General features: G+C 36.6%; 1 non-coding gene across 1 annotated transcript; it reads left to right on the top strand.

Moving 5' to 3' along the window:
- The first annotated feature begins 6,567 nt into the window (after positions 1-6,567).
- On the top strand, positions 6,568-6,673 carry LOC118757532 (U6 spliceosomal RNA). The gene has a single exon (XR_004995244.2). It is a non-coding gene; the product is annotated as a U6 spliceosomal RNA (small nuclear RNA).
- The last annotated feature ends 539 nt before the right edge of the window (positions 6,674-7,212 follow it).

The following is a 7,212-nucleotide window of genomic DNA, read 5'->3' on the forward strand; positions in this document are numbered from 1 at the left end:
ACTTTCTTCACATTTTTTCAGACTAATTTAAAATGTTCATTATTTTTCCTTTAGTCGCAATAGAGGAAATAATCTTCTAGTAGGAGAAAATAAAATGAGTGCTGAGAAATGATTAATGATAAAAAGGAAATTTTTGCAACATGGTGGTTTCCGCAGGAACACCTTGTTTTCCTAGCTGTGACAACCACTAACTCTTCAGTGTTTTCTTTAATAAAACAGATTATTGTTCCATGTCCTAAAAAGAACCCTCATTTATACAGAAATCAGCACGTGATAATAAACAATTTCAAGAAGCTAAGCTAACTTGGAGCAGAATAGTTACTGTGACTTTGGGTTTATTTTAGTCTCCTTAGATGGTAATCCAGAAAGTTAGCTTAATAATTGTCTTCTGTATTTTAGGGCTCAAATCTCATATCTACTCAAATTGTAGCATCACACATTTGACAGCTACTTGTTTTGCCAAATTGTCATATAATGTTGCAAATTCACATAAAGACACACACTTTTGCACATATAAATAGAGACTCACAAACAGAATAGGGTAGAACTTCCAAAATGCAACCAAAATGAACTAAAACGTGAATACACAAATGTTGCAAATAAGCCATCATAACTATATATGTTCTGCAAATACTAGTTGCACTGCTTTATGTTTTCTTGAGCAATTACATATTTGAAAATACTCCTTAGCAAAGCTTTCGCAAGTGTAAATGAGAAAGGACAGGAAGATTAGCCAAAATGGAGTAAGGTCATTTCTTTCTCATGGGACTCCTTTGGTTTGGAGCATAATTCTAACAAGAGAACAAGATCCCTGGTGAAATCTATGTGAAGGGATAAACAAGTTTGCTCTTGTATTTATTGGCCTCAGGTTCATTTTTCACCGAATCAGATGTCTAGTTTAGTCTTTCAGATCAAATGAGGGAGAATGTGGATTAATCAAAGGCAGCCCATTGTCACTTACAAGCAAAGCAAAGCAAACAAAAACTTCAAAGCTTATTTTGTGCAAATGATAAATTGGTAGAAGCATATTTGTTTGTGTGCAGAGAAAAGCACAAAAGCATTAAAGGCAAAAACACAGTGAGGAAAACTCTACAGGACTTTTATAAATATGAAATCAAAAAATGACAGAATCTATTGAATGTGTCACATCCTTTGATTTAGTCAGTGGGGAGACTTCATTGTTAACTTTCTTTTTATCTTCTAATTTTATTCTAATAATAAAAATGTGTGTTAAGGTTATGTCCTTTCATTCTAGTGATATTTGTTATTAATACATTTTATATTTAAGAACAGTTTTATATTTATAGAAAAACTGAGCAGAAAATAGAGGCATCACTTCCAGTTTCCGCCACTCCCAGTCTGCATTTCCCGGTCTCCACCATTCCCCGCTCCTTACTCATAAACTGATTTACTGTGGCACTTTGTTTTAATTGCTGAACCTATGTGGATATATTACTACTTTAATTATTTACTTAATTAATTGCAAGGCAGAGTTAGAAACAGAAAGATAGAAGAAAATAGCCACAACAGCTGGAGCTGAGCTGGCCAGAAGCGAGGAGCCAGGAGTTCCTGCTGAGTCTCCCCTGTGGGTATTGGATCTTCAGTACTTGGGTCTTCTCCCACTGCTTCCCCAGGCATATCAGCAGGTAGCCTGATCAGAAGCAGAGTTGTCTAGACTCAGACCAGCATGAGTGTGAAATGTTGGCATTGCTGGAAGCCACTTAACCTACCGTTGGCCCCTTGAAGCATTATTACTAATGAAATAACACAGTTTGTATTAGAATTCACTATTTGCATTGTGTTACAGTTTTACAAATTTTGACAATTATATATCCATGCATGTAAACATTCTGTAGATTTGTTACTGGTACAATTAGTCATTGCTGAATATTATTGAACAATATCCTATTGTATTTATGTATTACAAGTTATTCAGTTACCACACAGTACCTTATTTGCTCATTATAACTTTAGATTATTTCAATAATTACAAATAAGGCTACTATAAACAGCCATATGCAGGTTTCATTATGATAAGACACTTCCAACTCATCTGAATTTATCCTTAAGAATGTGTTTGTTACACATTATGGCAAAACTATATTTAGCTTTGTATTTTCCGATTGTCTTCCAAAGAGGTCATTTCATCTGATATTCTCAACAGCAATAAAAGCGAATTCCTCTTTTTCTTGTAACAATTCCTTCACTGGCATAGGGTCTTTTCCATATTGTAGACTTGTATCCCACTTTTGTTTTTATTTGCGATATGCAAATCAGATGATGTTGAGTGTTCTGTAAGTTAATTGTGAGTTATGTGCCTCCTTAGTGATCAGCAAAGCAGAAAATCTAACAATGTAGAGTTGAGGAAGTGTCACACTGAATCTTAAGGTTTTCGTGTTGGGAATCCAGAAAGTCATGCTGGTTTTTGTTGCCATTCTATCAACAACTATGTTGCTAGAGCCAGAATCCTTCTACAATATACTATTGCACAATATTTTAATACTGAATAATATTTTAAGATTAAATAAGGCAATCTCCCCTTCTTGACATAAACTTCTCTTCTTTAAAATGATATGGCAGTAAACATTTTTAAAACAGACACAGTTTAATACATAGAAACTGGGTTTAGAAAAAATATTTCCATTTTCTTTTTTTTTTTTTAGATTTATTTATGTAAAAGTCAGAGTTGAGTGGAGAGAGAGAGAGAGAGGAAAATCTTCTGTTTGCTGCTTTGCTCCCCAGATGGTTGTAATGGGCCTAGCATTTGCTGTTTTTCCCAGGCCATTAGCAGAGAGCTGGTTCCGAGCTGGAACAGTCTGAACCTGATTCTGCATCTCCATGGAACGCCAGCATCTCAGGCTGCTGTTTGATCAGCTATACTACAATGCCAGCTCTGCTTCTGGAATTCTTTCCACCTCAAGTTAAATATCACAGTATGCAAACAGTTTGTTATATTTCAGATCTATACATTTTCATTAAATGTAGGAGGACATTGTGACCATAGAAGGTCAGTGAGCACAGGATTACAGTTGGTTGGATAATATTTGGAGGAGAATAACCAAATGGCTACCTTTTGTATACCTTACTGAATATCATTTGCATATGTATATGAGAACACCTGGTGGAATATACAAGACAAAAGGAGTTCCAAACAAGCATTGATGGTTTTGTTGATGAGCTCAATACTTCCTCCCTTATCCTGTATGGCCCTCAGTGTATAAAGTTTGAGGCCACTAATAAACTAAGGCTTTTGACCATCAGTCAGGGTCCACATGTGTTATTATCAGCTCCGTGCACCAAGTCCATCGCTGCGGGACAGCGACAATTAAATACACATAGCAGATATAAAATTGTGTATTATGTCTTAACAGTGTCGATCTTTACTCAGTAACTGCAAAATAAATGCATATATGCAGCCAATGAGATAACCTTTCAATAGAAATAAGTCATATTAAAAATGAGAAATTAAACCACTTTTTCCTTTGACTTTAATACATAGGGTTGGATGCAATACTTTTGAGATTTTTACTGTTGAATGAAGTTAATTAATTGATTTTATTATTGCAAAATGCAGTCCTATAGGCTCTGTGATTTCCCTCCACCATTCCCCAAATCTTCACCACCCCTTCAATTTTCCCCATGTCATTACTATAGTACAGTTCTTCACAATCAGTCACAAGTCCATCATTCTGTCATTTAAGCATATCCTAACATTTTAGGCATGAACCCTGGCAAAGAGTCCAGCATCCTACTGTCAAAATACATTCAACAATTCCACTGGAAGTTCATCTTTGATCTGGAAGCAGAGATGCACACTGCACTGTACTTTCACATCTGTATGTGATAGTCTCTATTACACAGTTATGATACATCCCCATAAATGAAGTCATAAACCAAAATCAACAACAGAGAGAAAAATAGAAAACTTACAATCTAAAGTTAAATAATATGCTATTTATTTATTTATTTAAATAGGAGAGCCACAGAGATGACAGAGAGAATGATAGATTCTCCATGTGGTGGTTCTTCCTAAAACTGCATTGCTTCGGGCCCAGTGCATAAGCCTAGTGGTTAAGGTCCTCACCTTGTATGAGCTGGGATCCCATATAGCACCAGTTCTAATCCAAGCTGCTCCATTTCCCATCCAGCTCTCTGTTTGTGGCCAGGGAAAGCAGTTGAGGATGGCCCAAAGCCTTGGGGTTCCTGCACCCATGTGGGACACCTGGAAGAAGCTCTGGGCTCCTGGCTTCAGATCAGCACAGCTCTGGCCGTGGCAGCCACATGGAGACTGAATCATCGAAGAAGATATTCCTCTTTGTCTCTTCTCCTCTGCATATATCTGATTTTCCAATAAAAAATAAATAAATCTTTAAAAAAGAAAACTGCATTGGATCATGGCTCCAGCGGAGCTAACCCACCTTAATGCCTGGGTCTGTACCTCAATTTGATCTCCAGAGTGGCAGGGAGCCAAATATTAGAAGCCATCTTCTGTTGCTTCACAAGTAATACTAGAAAATAACTGGGTTGGAAGGAGAGAGGCTGAGTCTTGACCAGCTCTCTGACATTGCTGGTCGCAATGCAGGCAGTATCTACAATCTACCTCATTTATATTTCCCAATTTTCAAAAATTTTGCTTCTTTGGAAAATATCTAAGTTTTCCCAATGTAATAAACCTTTTATACATACATACATGCATATAAACATTTCTTTTCAATTTACAATTCATTACACAAACATTTAATTTTTAATACATAAATACTAGAATTTTTCATATCTTAATTTTAACAAAAATCTGTGGACAGGGAGATAATTCGTAAGCAATGACATAGAAATATCAATCTTTTTTAAAAAAATATTTATTATTGGGCCCGGCAGAGTGGCCTAGCGGCTAAAGTCTTCGCCTTGAAATCCCCGGGATCCCATATGGGCGCCAGTTCTAGTCTCAGCAGCTCCACTTCCCATCCAGCTCCCTGCTTGTGGCCTGGGAGGGCAGTCGAGGACGGCCCAAAGCTTTGGGACCCGGCACCCGCAAGGGAGACCTGGAGGAGGTTCCAGGTTCCCGGCACCGGATCGGTGCAGAACCGGCCATTGCGGCTCACTTGGGGAGTGAATCATTGGACGGAAGATCTTCCTCTCTGTCTCTCCTCCTCTCTGTATATCTATCTTTCCAATAAAAATAAATAAATCTTTAAATATATATATATATTTATATATATATTTCTTTATTTGAAAGTCAGTATTACACAGGGAGAAAGAGAGAGATCTTTCTAATGATTCACTCCCCACTTGGCTGCAACAGGCAGGACTGTGCCAGAATGCAGCCAGGAGTTTATCTGTTCCACACAAGCAAAAGGGGCCCAATCATTGAGGACAGTTTACACTGATTTTCTAAGAGCATTTGCAGAGAGTTGTATAGGAACTGGTGTAACAGGGGCACAAACTGTTGCCTAGAAGGGATGTGTGGATTGCAGTAATTAGTTCTTCCTCCTGTAACATAACATCATTCCACAACCCCACATCATAAAAAATGATTAATATAAAGAAGAGGATGTGAAATTTAGATATATAAATTCTGTTTCCGAAACTCGAACATATTAGGTTTGCGATTACTCTGTTACATTTGAAAAAGTTAAATAAGCCATTCCTAAGCGATTCTCAGAAGCCATAAGCAAAGAATTCTAATACTGGAGAAATTTATTTAAAATAGTATGGGAAATTAATTTAGGAAGTGCTGTATGCTGCAGGAACTTGCAGGAATTTGTAGAAGGGGAGACGATTAACTTTGGCTATCAGTGATAAGCCAGTAGGTTAATTTCTCATTCTGTTAGGAGTTGTCTCATTAATATCTTAATTAGATACATAATGGAATTTGATGAGGCATAATCAAGTTTTGCTGCAAGATGTCTTTCGTGGATATTTGAAAGAGTATAGAAGCAATGTTTATTTGAGATGTGATCTGACAAAAAGATTAGGAATTTTATAATAAACCCTAGTCATATGAACCATCATATACATTTTTCTTGATGTTGCTTCCTGATTACTGGAGACAATATAACGTCTTTGATTTACAACAACACTTGAGAATTCCAATGCCAATATTTTTACTTGAAAGACACAGAACCTGGTATTACAGTCAGAACAGTTTGAGGTAGATTCATGTTCTACATTATTTACTATCTGATTAAGCTTAACCATGGCCGTACTGTAATCTTTTGAGTTTATGGTGCCATAAACAATTGAATATAAAGAGAAAGTCATTTTCTATTCATGTAATAGACTATTATAAACTCCACTCCCTGACCTGCTCCTATCAGCAGGCCTTGCTATTAGTGGTCTCTGAGGCTTTTATGAAAGCTTTGTTGGGGCAACTTTCTGAGCTTCACAGAGAATTCTTGCAGTTTTCCTGACTTGAGGAAAAATAATGGTTTGCTGTCATCTTGCTAGCTAGATTCAGTTACAAAATGTAACCAAAAGAGCCCCTGGCTTTTGTTGTTCCTCTGCTTCCAATTCTTCCTTCTTTCCTTCTTTTTTTCAGCTATAAAAAAGTTTATTAAAAGATAGACAACAGTGCTCTCTTCAGCAGCACATATACTAAAATTGGAATGATACAGAGAAGATTAGCATGGCCCCTCACAAGGATGACACGCAAAATCGCGAAACGTTGCATATTAAAAAAAAACTAGACAACATATGTAAACATCTTTTTTTTCAGTCACAAGTGTTCATAATACAGCAAGCACATCAGGTCCACTCCTTACAGTGGGAGCACCTGATGCCTTTACCTGATATAGTGTTAAGCCAGTGACTGAATTGAAATGAAAATATGCTATTATAAAAATTAGAAAAAAAAAAAAGGAAAGGAGGAGAATGGGCAGGGAATGAGGGTTGGAGGGAGGGCAGGCTGGAAGTATTACTAAGTTCCCAAATCTGCATTATGATGATGTGAAATTTACATACTTCATGTAAAAAATATGCTTAGTGAAATGTCATTCCCAATAAAGACAAAATAAATTAATTAAAAAGAACTCAACAAAAAGCACATCCATATCTTAGCTATTGTGATTGAGCAGCAATAACATTACTTCCTCATAAGCCAACTGCTTTGACTATCTTTAAAAAGCATTTTCTGTTTTTCTGTAGTTTCTTATCATTCAACTATTCCACTCTAGGTAGTATACCCAGAGGAAGTGAAAGAAATCCTTGGAAACGTCA

Source organism: Ochotona princeps, chromosome 9 (genome assembly GCF_030435755.1).
Source record: "Ochotona princeps isolate mOchPri1 chromosome 9, mOchPri1.hap1, whole genome shotgun sequence".
In the NCBI taxonomy this organism is placed as follows: domain Eukaryota; kingdom Metazoa; phylum Chordata; class Mammalia; order Lagomorpha; family Ochotonidae; genus Ochotona; species Ochotona princeps.